The following is a 15,355-nucleotide window of genomic DNA, read 5'->3' as shown; positions in this document are numbered from 1 at the left end:
TTATGGTGCCTGGTTAGAGTTGATCAAAAGAAAAACTGATAAGATATTTAGAAGGCAGGAGTGAAACATTACTCTCTGAAGATTATTACCATAAGATAAGTAACGTAGTTTCCTGGAAAGTCTCAGTTTGCTGTCATCCAGGTTGTTTTTCCCAACTGCTACCCCTGCTGACCACCAGCAACCCCACACCCACCACCGGCTGCTTGACTGGAGAGCCACAAAGGGGTTAACTATACATAGGTAACTGCTCCTTATTGACCCCTCCATGAGATCCTTCTCATTCCCATTTGGCAGCCAGACATGTATGGCTTCTCAGCTATCTGTCAAACTCCATCTTGTCTACGTTGCAATGCATCAGGCAGACTGTTTTAATCTCTCTCTCTCTGGTCCTCTGAAAGGAGCCTGTAGCCATTGACTAATGAGAGAATGCATCAGGGAAGGAAAAATAGCCCAAGTTTTCAGGAATTACTGGCTCTGAACTGCTAGTAATTCCTAGAGACCCAAAATGCCATTGTGTCCCACCACTGAAAGTAGAGAATGTGGCACAACTATTTGAGTGATGAACGGGTGGACCATGGCAGACACTGCTCATTGTCTTCTAATGTCCATCTTGCTCTCATTAGTTCAGTAAAAGAACTCTCACAATTTAGGTGGGGGTATGGTAAGAACTACATTTCCTCGGGGAAGGAAGGACTTCCATGGCAGCAAGAGTGGCCAGGTTACTAAGTTTTGCCCAATGGGATGTAAGCAGAAGGGACGTGGACAGCTCTTGGGTTGTGTCCTTCAAAGGAAGGGGCACGTCTTCCACTTTCCCTTCTCTTCCCAGCTTGCCAGAATTGAGGCATACAGATTATAAGGAAAATTCCAAAGAGCTGAGGAGATGGTAGGATCTAGCTAACTGCTCTCCAAATATGTTCATTCTTCTTCCTGAGCACAATACTAGGCAACATTTCTAGCCTCCTTTACAGCTAGATGTAGTGAGGCACCTGCATTCCTGTCAGTGGAGTGTGAGTGGAAGTGAGATACTCCAACCTCGAGACTAGGTTCATAAAACCCTCCATACATTTCTTCACGCCCTGTCTTTCTCCTCTCATCTGCTGAGACTCCTGGAAGGCACTAGATAGAAGGAGCCTTGGTATCTCAATGCCTAAGTAGACCAAGATCTTTCTTGCCTTCCCACACTAAACTGTGACATGAGCAAGAAATAAACTTTGTATTTGCTTAAGCCACTGAGATTTGGGGATTGCAAAAGCAGTTAATCTACCCAGCCTAATACAGTATTAATAAAGGGAAAATAAACAGAATAAAAAGGACTTTTGTACACATCAGAAGGGAAAAGATGATATTTAAGAGGAAAGTAGATTTTTTTCTGAAAATAGAATGAAGGAATATTTAACACTAAATTATAGAATTGATAAATTTTGACAAGAACTCTTCAAAATCAAAGTATTGAAAATATTTTTTACTATTACTATAAATGAATTAGACCACTGCTTAAAAACTGTCAGAATAAAAATATACATTAACAATATCAGGAATAGTATCCATCCTATGAATAGCACCCAAGGTATCTAAAAACATGGCAAGGATTTCTTCTCCTTGTTTTACTTATTTATTTTTTGCAAGAGAGAAAACACAAGCAAGAGAGGGGAAGAGGGAGAAGGAGAGAGAATTTTAAGCAGTGTAGGGCTGGCTCTCACCACCGTGAGATCATGACCTAAGCCAGTTAGGCACCTATCCAACTGAGCCACCGCGGCACCTTGCAAGAATTTCTTCTCAAAGAATTCAGTATTAGAGTAGGCTCTAGAGAAGGAGTTGGCAAACTTTTTCTGTTTAAGAAACAGTGAAGATTTCAGGCCTGTAAGAGGCACATAAGTCTCTGTTGCATACTTTTTTGTTTCTTTAGCAACCCTTTAAAATGTGAAAGTTTTTAAACTAAACTTTTAGCTTGCAAGCCTATAAAAACAAGAAGCAGGCTGCATTTAGCCTGGGGTGTAGTCTGCAGACCTCTGCTCTAGAGTAGTGCTGTATTAAGTGTACTCCAGCAACCACTGCCCATTAGCCACCAACGTGAGAGTTATGTGACAAGGCTGTCATAAGATCTTTTAACAATTTATGTATTTATCTCAACACACAGTCTATGATATATTTGTTCAGGTTGCTTTAGCAGATGTACTATAGACTGTGTGGCTTAAGCAGTAACTATTTCTCACAATGCTGGAAGCTGGGAAGTTCAAGATCAAGGTACCAGCAGACCCAGTGTCTGCTGGAGGCAGCTGCCCAGTTTGTAGGTGGCCATCATCTTGTATTCTCACACAGTGAGAGCAGAGAAAGATATCTAATGTCTAATGTCTCTCCTTATAAGGGCACTGATCCCATTCATGAGGGCTCCACTCTCACTGCCCAATCACTTCCAAAAGGCCCCAACTCCAAATACCATCATACAGGTGACTAGGTTCAACACATGAATTTTGGAAGGATACATTCAGTCCCTAGTAGGAACCTATAACTAACGTTTTGAGGATTGACACTGGCCTGCAGACCAAATTTTGTATGGTGCTGCAATCAAAGTCGTGTCATGTTTTATGGACATCCACCATCCTTGGAACACCTTTCTAACATTGGGGAGTTTCCTACAGGATGAGTTCTCCCCAAGACAGAACCAGATATTTGCTTTGTCTTACTCCTTTACAGTTAGATTCAGGCAGATGATCTAGCTGCACCAGTAGCTGCATCCTAGAAAGGTGTTGATTCAAGACAGCTATGTGATAAGCAGTTGCTACCCAGAATCCATTTGCTGGTGAGGGTAGCAGCACAGGCTCCCAGCTACAGGATCCATGTGGGGTCTTTGCTGGGGTCTTGGAGGAATACTGGAGTATTCTGTCCTGTCTATGTATCCTCCAATTCTACTCTCAAGCCCTTTGGAGATCTTGTGAGTTAATGTCCCTTAATAGATTCCATTTCTGTTTAGACTAGCTAGACTCTTCTATTGCACCTAAGAACTTACTGATATAGATGTTTACTGATAAATGAAATTAATTCACCATCCCAAATTAAACAGTGTTCAGGTCCTATCATTAACACCAGAGCTGTTTTTCTTCAATAAAAAAACTTTGGAGTTTGTAAGAAATAATAATAAAGAATAAAAATCATTTTAAAAATTGAGTTTGTTCCAATTAGTGTAAGAGAAAATTTTTAAATGTGGTCTCTTTCCTCAAGGACTTCAAAATTTATCTAGAGAGTGAAAAGTAGCATACCAAAAACAAAAAATAAGCACCAAATTGTGCACCAAGATACAAAAGCCTATCTCTAAACAGCTCATGAGGTGCAGCCAGGCCCAGAGCTCTTTGCTAGCATAGCAACCACAGAAGATCCTTGAAGCTCTCGGTAACCAACTTTGTGTCCAGCAGCCTCCTCATTTTGGCCACGGGTTAAGGACACAAGAATTGAACCCGACTCTTATGGAAGATTGTGGGAGAATTCTCAAATATGTTTGGGACCATGGTACTTATGCATAACAATTTTTATTTTCACAGAAACAAATTAGTAATAGTTTATGACTATTGTCTTTAAGCAACATATGCCAAGGTCCCCAAACCCTTTCATATCTGCCCTGAGAGAACAAATAACATTTGTAAATACTGTTATTTAGGGAACTTCCTTGCTTACTCTTTTTGATATGTGTAGATTAAGGATAAACTTGACTGGATCCTGGAAGATCAAAAGAACTACAAAGAGTCCATTTCTGACCCAAATGAAAAAAAGACAGTAGATATAATAATAATAATTAATATTTATTGAACACTTATTCTATGCCAGAGACTGTTCTCAGCAAAGCGGTGTTTGGAGACAAAGCTGAAGGAAGAGGAAAGACCAGACCCTGAGGAAAGTAAATATTATACTATGGAGTTTGGGGCTTTCATCTTCCAGGCCAGAAATCACAATGTGGCAGAATGTGGGCCACACATAGCACAAGACTATGTTTGGCTTTAGCCATGTGTGTGTGTGTGTGTGTGTGTGTGTGTGTGTGTGTGCGCGCGCGCGCGCGGTGCACTCCTGTGCACGTTGTATGTTTCTCAAATTGAATTAGTTAACTATTCAAAATACGGCAGCTTTCGTGTATAAATCCAAATTTTCTTTTCTTGAGATAGTGAAAGATTTAACAATGCGGGGATCCCCACCTCAAAACATTCAAAGGCATCACCATGTGCCACACTCAGTCCTTTACTCGTTGTCTTTAGATGCTTGTGTTTTTTTCATCCCTGTTTTTTAAGGTGGAAAACCTGAAGCATCTTAATCTAGGAAGTGATACTGTCTTTGCATTTTACAATATTTTTTTGCATTATTCTAGAACTAGTGCAAAAGTATCCACATGGATAAATCTCACAAATATAAGATGCAGCATAAATAAATAAATAAATAAATAAATAAATAAATAAATAAATAAATAAATAAATTGCTGAAGAATATATACAGTTTGATACTATTTTAATGAAAGTTTTAACATGAAACAGTCTTATATTATTGAAGAACACATGCGTAAGTAATAAAGGGATGAAATAATGTGTGGGAACACTAGTTACTGAGTTTGAGAGGCAGGTTGCCCTTGCCGAGGGAGGCTAGGGCTGCCATAACTGGGTAGCTTAGATTTTTATTTTCCCACAGTTCTGGAGGCTAGACATCCAAGATCAAGGTGCTGGCCAATTCAGTTTCTGGTGAGAACTCTCCCTAGCTTGTGGACAGCTACCTTCTCATTGTGTCCACACATGGCCTTTCCTCCCTGCTTATGTCCAAGGAGAATGACAGAACTCTCTAGTAACTTTTCTTCTAAAGTCTCTAATCCTGTCAGTTCGGAGTCTGACCCCAATGACCTCATTTAACTTTTAATTACTTCCATAAAGGCCTTATCTCCAAATACAGTCACAATGAGGTTAGGGCTTCAACATATGAATGGGGAAGGAGTGAGGAGGGGGAGACACATTCAGCCCATAACACTGTCCCATGAAGGGACACACACAGCACACTCTTGACCCAGCAATGAAAATGCATATGTGCAATGTTTTTGCCCGGGGAAGACTTTCAGAGACTCAGTGAGCAATGTTTCTACCGGCGGCTAGTCATGTAAGCACCCTTTGCTTAACACCTACCAAAACTCCAGATACCCAGAAGAAAAGCAAGTGTTCAGCAATAAACCACATTATTTACATAGTCTGAGTACAGTGGGCCACCCTTATCAGTGGAAGGCAGTAGGAATGTTTCCAAAATCCAGCCAAGGGCGAACTTTGCAATCAGGCCCTTCTAAAGAAAGTCACCTCAGGGGTGCCTGGGTGGCTCACTCGGTTGAGCGTCTGACTCTTGATTTTGGCTCAGGTCATGACCCTAGAGTTGTAGGATTGAGCCCTAAGTTGGGCTGTCTGCAGTGCCTCCTTGGGATTCTCTCTTCTTCCTCTCTATCTGCCCTTCCCCCACTCATACTCTCTCTCCCAAAGTAAAAACAAACTTTAAAAAAATGAATAAAGATAGTCACATGAGGCTTGCTGTGTCAACTCTCCTCTGCACACTTACCAATGACCTCCTCAGCTCTGCTGTATCTCTCCCACCTTCTGGTTAACAACTGCTAAGATACCCAATTGCTAAGCACTAAAACTGGTATAGTAACTGTCTATAGATTGTTTCTAGGTTTTAATACCATTGCCAATCAAAGCCAATCATAGTATACTTTATGACCTGAAAGGCCCTTACAATCCATAACATGTTCTCTCCCAAGGTAATAATTGATGATTTCTTTCTAAATTAATTATGTATCATACTTCAGGAGAGGATCTCACCCTCTTCCATCCCTGGGTGCTGATTAACATAGCAAGCAAGCTCTTCAGTCTTGTTACCATAGCAAAGATAGTTTGGTGACCATCTTAATCCAACAACAGAGTTGGAAACACTTAAAGCATAGTCAAGAATGTTTCTAAAAAAAATAAAAAAGAATGTTTCTAGTGCATATCCTACTGCCTATAATAAAATCCTGACAAAACTAAAGCTAGAAAAGAGAACAGAACCAAAGCTTCTTTGAGCACTTCCAAATGCTTTATATAAAATTGCCCTAACAATGGGATATGAATGTGTTTTGGTAATTGTGTGTTCATATTTTTTTTAAGTATATTTATTTAATTTGAGAGAGAGAGAAAAAGAGTGCGCACAAGCAGGCAAGGGGCAGAGAGAGAGGGGGAGAGAGAATCTCAAGCAGGCCCCACGCTGTCAGAGCAGAGCATGACACGAGGCTCAAACCACAAACCGAGAGATCATGACCTGAGCCAAAATCAGGAGTCAGACACTTAACCAACGGAGTCACCCAACCACCCTGGTAATTGTGTATTTATTAGAATTAAGTTTTCTCTTTTCATAAAGCCACAACTTGTACAGAAGCATAAAGTTTCCTACCTAAGGAGTCTTAACTTTCTCTTTAGGGGCGGAAACATTCATTTCACTGGAATTTTTACTAAGGAGCTTTATAAAGCTCAGTACTTCATTGCCCATATCATCCTCAATCCTCAGGTAGTACAGAAAAGACAAATAGAATTCTCAACTCTAGCTAAATTTTTAGAAACTCTGGAACTTGGCCTGAACAGTTGCCTTTTATCTTAATGACAATGAAATCAAACTCCATAGCCAGCCCATTGACTCTCAATCTATTAACTAATAGACAGGCATCTTATCTGCCTGTCCCCAGTTATAGACTTTTCCTTATTACAGGCTGAAATAGCCAAATATTGCAAATGACTCATGTGATACATTGAGTTGTTTTTAATTTTTTTAAGTTATGGTAAATTATAATTAGCATCAAATTTACCATTTTAACCATTTAAGTTTATTTATTTACTTTGAGAGAGAGCAAGAGCACAAGCAGGGGAGGGGCAGCAAGAGGGAGAAAGAGAATCCCAAGCAGGCTCCATGCCCTCAGTGCAGAGCCCAATGCCCGGCTGGATCCCACCAACCATGAGGTCATGACCTGAGCTGAACTCAAGAGTCAGATGTTTGACTGAGCCACCCAGGCTCATTATAACCATTTTAAGCCACCCCATTATGTGTGTGTGTGTATATATATATATATATATATATATACACACACACACATATATATATACACACACACATATATATATACATATATATATACATATATACATATACATATACATATATATATAGCCACCCATTATAACCATTTTAAGGGTACAGTTCAGTGGTATTAAATACATTGACATTGTTGTATAAACCATCACTACCATCCATCTCCAGAACTTTTCTCACCTTGCAAAATTGAAACTGTTTTCCTTAAACACTAACTGCCCATTTTCTGCTCCCCGCAGACCCTAGCCACCACCTTTCTACTGTCTCTATGAGTTTGACTATTCTAGATATCTCTTATAAGTGGAATCAATGCACAACTTTGTCAACAGATGTGAGTAGCTTTTTCAGAACATCCTTCAAAACAACCCTTCTCACTATTTAAAATGAGAGGTGTTATCTCTTTAAAAAACCATGAGAAAAAGACTGCCCTGACCTCACTGGAAAGGACCTTACAGGCACTATGAACAACTAACACAGTCGTCCCACTCTGGGGTGTTGATCCTTGCTTTCTTACTTGTTAATGAAGGAGAAAGAAATCCTTCTCGATCAGAAAGACTGTTCCTGCTACAGACCTCAACCTGAGAATTCTTAGGAGTACTCCAGAAACAGAAAACCACAGGAAAGAGCTTCCACTCAAGACTATCAGAACAAACTAACGACTAGAGGCAGGAGACAGCCCAAGCGCCATGGAACCTGGGAAGTCAGGGAACCAGCACTGCACATTGTCACACTTCAATCTGTATGCACGTTTTCTTAATTTTCCTACATATTTTCCTTTACCTTTTTTGGGTTAAGGTTCTGGATTGTTGACAGCTTGTTACCTCTTAACTATGGTACCGATAAGCAATGGTTCGCTTATAGATAGAATCAGCTGATGAGAATTGTTGAATTGTCGGGAATCTTATTAAATTCTTCAAAGCTTGAAATCAGCCTGTGGAAACTTTTACACAGTGGAAACAAGAAAACTACACATCAGGGCCTCCCCTACTCCCACTGTCCCAGAGAAAGAATCTGTTGTTAAACATTTACCAGCACACCACTGCCTAAAAAGTACCCATCCTTAATATTGCCCTTTGCATTCTTAGTCACTTCCAAGCATACATCCAACTGACTACAATTTGCTTATGATATGGCTAAAATATACCACTAAACTGTTAAATTTGTATTCACTTTCCTTTGGGGACCACCCAGCTTCACTTGGTACCAGTTCCTAGGTATCAGGTGGTTCCCTAAGTAACTGGACTCAACCACTAAGCACTTTTTTTGATGGAAAACACCTCAATAAGCCAGGTGACCAGAGATCTGAAACTCCTTATCATAAAATACTAAAAAGAGAGATTCCTCTCTCCGCTTGTAAATCTTTCGTGAGTGCTAGACTTTGGAAGTAACTGTTCACAGTCACAGAGCTTTAGAAAGCAGGAAACAGATGGTGTACATCCAGAGGTTATGTCACCTTCACACACCTTACCAGGCAGCACACCAGGGATGCTCAACATGGAGCTCTCGCTTTAGATCTAGCCCATGATTACTCTAAATTCACTTGCTGGCACTGGACTCCTCTCGATGAGTGACACCATCACCGAAGTTACCACAAGACTCCTTTTCTTGTAAAAATTGTGTGCTGAGCTGAAAGCCAGCTGCCAGTTCCTTTCACAACTTTGGCTCCAAAGCAAGATGTTTCTTATTAGAGAGAGATAAGAAGACACAGAACATTTCTCAATCTTGTCTGGGAAGGGCAGGCACCACTGCCTGTCTGTCTAAGCCTGGACAACTCAGCACAGGCCTGTGTGTTTCATTCCTGCCACTAGAAAACTAAAATTTCTCACACACGTTAAGAGATCCAAATTGTTTGGGGCACCTGGGTAGCTCAGTCAGTTCGGCAACTGACTTCAGCTCAGGTCATGATCTCACGGTCTGTGAATCAGAGCCCCTGAGCTGTCAGCACAGAGCCTGGAGCCTGCTTCAGATTCTGTGTCTCCCTCTCTTTCTGCCCCTCCCCACTTGCACTCTGTCTTTCTCAAAAATAAATAAACATTAAACATTTTTTTAAAAAAAAGAGAGATCCAAATTGTTCATTTTTGGCACAAGTAGCCCTCACTCTGAGCACTTAATCTTTCTTAAAATAGACACTGAGTATTTTGTCTTAATAATAAGGCTGCATTTCAGGCCAGGCTGCTTTGCAGGCTGAGGAACTTCATGTGTCAAATGGTGATGGTGTAAACTCTTGGTAAATGCAAGGCTTAATTCCATTAATTATTTGTGCAATTATATATTTAATATATGTATCACCCATAAACTCTATTGTAGCAGAGTTTATACTTTTATCATTCATTGTTGTTTCTCCTATGCCTGACACATATACTAGGCACACAATAAATGTTTCTGAAATATGTATACACACACACACACACACACACACACATATACATATATATGTATATATATGGGTTTATATTGATAGTTCCAATTTAAAGTTAGGATTATAGTGATTTTTTTTATCTTCATAACTTGGAAATCTTGGTTCCTAATAACATTAATATTTCCTTATTTGTTTTATTTTATCATACACAAAAGCACAAGAACAACAATACTGCTAACAATAAATTTATTGAATGCAGTGCAAAGTATCTCTGGAGTTTTATTTGTCCTTAGACTTTATATGGGCAAAATGTTACAGTGGTCTATGCTCCAAAGTAACTTTAATTATCTTCTCGGGATGCCTGGCTAGCTCAGTCAGTAGAGATATGACTCTTGATCTTGGGGTTGTAAGTTCAAGACCCATGTTGGGTGTAGACACTACTTAAAAATAAAATCTTAAAAAAAAAAGTAATTATGTTCTCAGTGCAACTGGGTATCATATTGAGTTCCACTCATTGGTTTCTGTTTGTGGTCAATTTTAGGGGTTTTTTTTTCTTATTTAACTTAATTTTTTGAATATATAAATCATTTACATGATTCAGAAGTCAAAGCTACATAAAAAGGATACCCAAAGAATTAAATTCTTGCACCCACCTTTATTCCTTATACCCATTCTACCCATCCTTATTAGGAACCCTTTCCATTTTCAGAAATATCTTGTTTATTCTTCTTTTTTTCATACAAATAAATATATATACCTATGTACAAGTATATACAAATATGTTTATGTGTGGATATGCCCTAGTTTATTCAATCAGTCTTCTATTGATGGATACTTGGATTTGTTTTTAAGCTTTTATTACAAATAACTTCACAATGCAAAGTGCATACCATATTTTGCATTTGTAAAGGGATTATTGTCAGCTAGTTTCCCAGAAAGATTACCCAAAGGGTAAACGCACATGTAATAATTTTGTTGAATATTGTCCAATTTTCCCTCCAGAAAAATTTTGCCATTTTGCAATCCCACTGGTGATGTTTAAGAATACCTGTTTCTAGGTATTCTGCCTGGGTGGCGCAGTCGGTTAAGCGTCCGACTTCAGCCAGGTCACGATCTCGCGGTCCATGGGTTCAAGCCCCGCGTCAGGCTCTGGGCTGATGGCTCAGAGCCTGGAGCCTGTTTCCGATTCTGTGTCTCCCTCTCTCTCTGCCCCTCCTTCGTTCATGCTCTGTCTCTCTCTGTCCCAAAAATAAATAAACATTGAAAAAAAAAAAAAAAGAATACCTGTTTCTGGGAGTACCTGGGTGGCTCAGTTAAGTGTCTATTTTTTTTAATGTTTATTTTATTTTTTTGAGAGAGAGAGAGAGCACGAGCAGGGGAGGGCAGAGAGAGAGGGAGAGAGAGAATCCGAAGCAGGCTCCAGGCTCTGAGCTGTCAGCACAGAGCCTGACGTGGGGCTCGAACTCACGAGCCTTTGAGCTGTGAGATCATGACCTGAGCTGAAGTTGGCCACTCAACTGACTGAGCCACCCAGGCGCCCCAAGTGTCTGACTCTCGATCTCAGCTCAGCTCATGATCACAGTTCCTGGGATTGAGCCCACATCAGGCTCTGCATTGACCATGCAGAGCCTGCTTGGGATTCTCTCTCTCCCTCTCCCTCTGCCTCTCCCCAGCTCGCTCACTCTCTCTCTTTCTCTCTCTCTCCAAAAATAAGTAAAATAAACTTTAAAAAGTTTCTGGGGTGCCTGCTGAATCAGTTGGTGGAGCATATGACTCTTGATCTCAGGATTATGAGTTTGAGCCCCATGTTGGGCGTAGAGATTACTTCAGAATAAAGTCTTTTTTTTTAATTTTTTTTAACGTTTATTTATTTTTGAGACAGAGAGACACAGAGCATGAACAGGAGAGGGTCAGAGAGAGAGGGAGACACAGAATCCGAAACAGGCTCCAGGCTCTGACCTGGCAGCACAGAGCCCGACGCGGGACTCGAACTCACCGACCACAAGATCATGACCTGAGTCGAAGTCGGCCGCTTAACCAACTGAGCCACCCAGGCACCCCAGAATAAAGTCTTTAAAAAAAAGAATACCTGTTTCTCTCCAGGATTACCAACATAGGGTGATGTCAAGCTTTTGGACCTCTGCCAGTCTGGAACTAGGAAGTATTTGAGATGTCACCTTCCTTGAGTGCTAACAAGTTAGCCTTAGTGGGTGTTACCAGAAGGCCTCAGACTCTTTGGTCAAAAACAAGAGAATCTATTAGTTATGGTACAGCAGAAGCCTGAGCTTCATGTTAGCATCAATTCATCTTGCCTCCCACATCCCATGGGGATGATGAGGAGCAGCCCGAGTGAATGCTGTGGCCAAGTGGGTTTGTGTCACAGCAGAGGAACACCGAGCCTAGGAAACCCCTAATCTTATATGGGGCTGCTATATAACCTGCCTAAGCTTTACTCCGAAGGAAATATTATCTTTATTATCCTAGTCAGAAAACAAATCTGCCCTCTGTTGCATGTGCATTTCTTTGTTTTGTTTTGAATGTTTATTTTTGACAGAGAGAAAGCACGATTGGGGGAGAGGCGGCGGGGGGGGGGAGGGACAGACAGAGAATCCAAAGCAGGCTCTGTGCTGACAGCAGAGAGCCCGACTTGGGGCTGGAACCCACAAATGGTGAGATCATGACCTGAGCTGAAGTCGGATGCTTAATGGACTAAGCCACTCAGGCGCCCCTGCATGTGCATTTCTTTTAGGAAGAATGTCACCGACTACTTTTTCAAATGTCTCACAGGCATTTGCCTTTCATCTCCTGTGAACTGTCAACATTTCCAGCTATTCTCCTCCTGGGTTTTTGTCTTTGTCTTTTTTTTTTTTTTAACAGTTTCATTATGATGTAATTTACATAGAATGACATGCTCACCCGTTTAAAGAGTACCATTCAGTAAGTAGTATATTTACAGAGTTGTGCCACCATCACCATAATATAACTTTGGAACATTTTTAATACCTCCAAAAGAAACCTCTTACCCATTAGCAGTCATTCTCATTCCCACACCCCATCCCCACCCCACCCCACCCAGCCCTAGGTGACTGCTAACTTCCTCTCCTTCTCTGTAGATTTGCCTATGCTAGATGTTCCATGTAAATGGTATCACACCGTATGTGGTCTTTTGTGACTGGCTTCTTTTGCTCGGCATGGTTTCATGGTTCATCCATGCTGTAGCATCAATCAATACACTTCTTTATTCTTTGTTATGTATTGATAGAAATTAATCATTTTGTGTAATTTCAGTTGAAAATATTTTCTGCCAGTTTTTCATTTGTCTTTTGACTTTGCTTATGATGATTTTGCCAAGCACAAGTTTATTATGTATCTGTCTGTCTGTATGTATATGTAGATAGGTAAGTTAGATATCAAATGTTAGATAGGTAGAGATGTATTTAAATGTACTGATCTTTCTCCATGGCTTCTGGGATTTGAATTATAATAGAATGGCTTTCCTCATGTCCAGGTAATAAAGAAATGGATATGATTCACTCTTGAATATGTTGTTTCATTTTTTTTACATTGAAATAACTGATCTATTTAGAGTATATTTTAATGTAAAGTAAGGGACATAAATTCAAATATATATTTTTTTCAAATGACTCTCCAGTTGTGCTAATCCCATTTTTTTAAGTTAATCTTTCCCCTCAATGATTTAAGATGCTTCCTTTGTCATATGCTAAATTTCCACATGTGCTTGAAATTATTTCCATTGGTTTGTCTGTTAGCCAGGTATCAACACCACACTTTTAATTATAGGATCTTTATAGTAATTTTTAATATGTGGTAAGGCCAACCCCTCTAATTGCTTTCTTTTGAAGATGTTCATGAGTATTCCTGCTTATTTATTTTTCCATATGAAGTTTAGGATCCAGCGCCAGGAAAATTTTGCTGGCATCTTTTTAGGGAATTACATTAAATTTATATATTAACTTGGAGAGACTTGAAATATTTATGATGTTGATTGGTCCTCTCCAAGAACAAGGAATGTGTTTCTATTTTTGATCATATTTTTGTGATTTTTCAGAACTGTTTCAAAATCTTCCTCATATAGGCTTTATGCGTAATCTCTTAAAACAGTGCTTCCCACTCCTCTAATAACTAGGTCAACCGAGTATGGCCAGTTATAGTAGCAGCTCTTCTCTTTGAGGAGGGATGAGGAGGTGGGCTGAGACAGAGGGAAAAGAAGAGCAAATATCTTCTATGTTCTACTTTCCCTGAGTTTTGTTCTATTAGCCCCACTGAGAGTTTTGCCTATGTATGCTGCTAGCTATGCTACTATATAGTACTCACTGAAACACTGTCTTCCATGAGCTTTACTGGACAATATGGCTGAGCATAATGTGGGATGGGAGACAGACTAGAGACTGAATTTGGGAATCTAGTGTATAACGGGCTTTGGAGTGAAGCTATTCTACTTTTTACTCAAGTCGGAGATTTGTAACAGGAGACCTCGTCTGCTCAACGAATTGATTCCAGAAGGAATTAGAGGAGAAATAGCAATTATCAGGAAAGTGGTTTCACAAAGGTGAAAGCAGCACTTCCCTGGTAGATATCTCTGCTGTGAGATAGCTGTACTCCAGGTTAACTTGAGGCTTGCTTTAAAACCTAATGGTGTAACAGACAGTATATTATAAAAAGGAAGTATAGGAGGAGAGGAAAAAGCCTAGTTCTTCTTTCAAATCCTTCTAGCTGCTCTTTAGCTCAGAGAACAAAGAGATTATTATATAGGACCAGCAGCAATTTTGTGTTAATAATACTCAGTCATCTCTATATTGGCACCATCATCTAAGCCTCAATAGGGACCCTGGAGTTACCCACAGATTAGCAAAATAAAAGGCCTTCTCTTCCAAAAGATTTCCCATGCTTTGAACCTTTCCTAATACCCTCAGTCTTAAAATGTACCAGAACATCCATCTAATAGGGTACTGTGTACCTGTAATAGGAAATAAGGAAAATATCTACATACAACAGTGGACTGATTGCCAGGATATATTGTTGAGAGAAAGAAATCAAGGTAGGGATGCGTGGCTGGCTCAGTCAGTACAGCCTACAACTCTTGATCCTAGAGTTGTGAGTTCAAGCCCTATGTTAGGGTGTGGAGCCTACTTAAAAAAAAAAATCAATGTATAGAAAAGTATGTATACTATACTAACATTTATCTAAGAAATGAGGACTAGATAGAGATACATAGATATGCTTATATTAGGAACAATGGAGGGGTACCTGGGTGGCTCAGTTGGTTGAGTGTCCTACTCTTGATCTCAGCTCAGGTCTTGATTTCAGGGTCATAAGCTCAAGCCCTGCACTGGGCTCCACATTGGGTGTGAAGCCTACTTAAAAAAAAAAAAAAAAATGGAGATAATCCATAGCTCTTGCCTCCACTCCTGCTAACAGTCTGACCTGCTCACACCGAGAGAGCCTGTAACTCCACCGTGCCATCTGTGGCATTTGGGCCCTTTTTGGCAGTGATGATGGTTTCTCTGATCAGTGTCTGAGTGCTATGAAGATTGCACACAGAGGTCCAGATTCACTTCATCTTCAGAATGTCAACAGATACATAAATTGCTGTTTTGGATTTCACTGGTTGGCAGTGGTTGACCAGTTGTTTGGATTGCAACCAATTTGAGCAAAGAAATATCTTTACTGTGGCTTTGTTATGAAGGCAAAATCTACAACCACAAGGAGACGAAATACCTTTCCTTTTTTTTTTAAGTTCATTTATTTATTTTGAGAGAGACAGAGATAGTGCAAGTAGGGGAGGAGTAGAGAGAGAGGGAGACAGAGAGAATCCCAAGCAAGCTCCACACTGCCTGTGCAGAGCCTGAT

General features: G+C 40.1%; 1 pseudogene; it reads left to right on the top strand.

The window, feature by feature from the left end:
* The first annotated feature begins 15,029 nt into the window (after nucleotides 1-15,029).
* Nucleotides 15,030-15,355, top strand: part of LOC125163718 (asparagine synthetase [glutamine-hydrolyzing]-like) — a 49,992-nt pseudogene continuing 49,666 nt past the window's right edge.

Source organism: Prionailurus viverrinus, chromosome A1 (genome assembly GCF_022837055.1).
Source record: "Prionailurus viverrinus isolate Anna chromosome A1, UM_Priviv_1.0, whole genome shotgun sequence".
Taxonomy (NCBI): domain Eukaryota; kingdom Metazoa; phylum Chordata; class Mammalia; order Carnivora; family Felidae; genus Prionailurus; species Prionailurus viverrinus.
The sequence above is the reverse complement of the archived record's forward strand: the minus strand, read 5'-3'. Positions and strand labels throughout refer to the sequence as shown.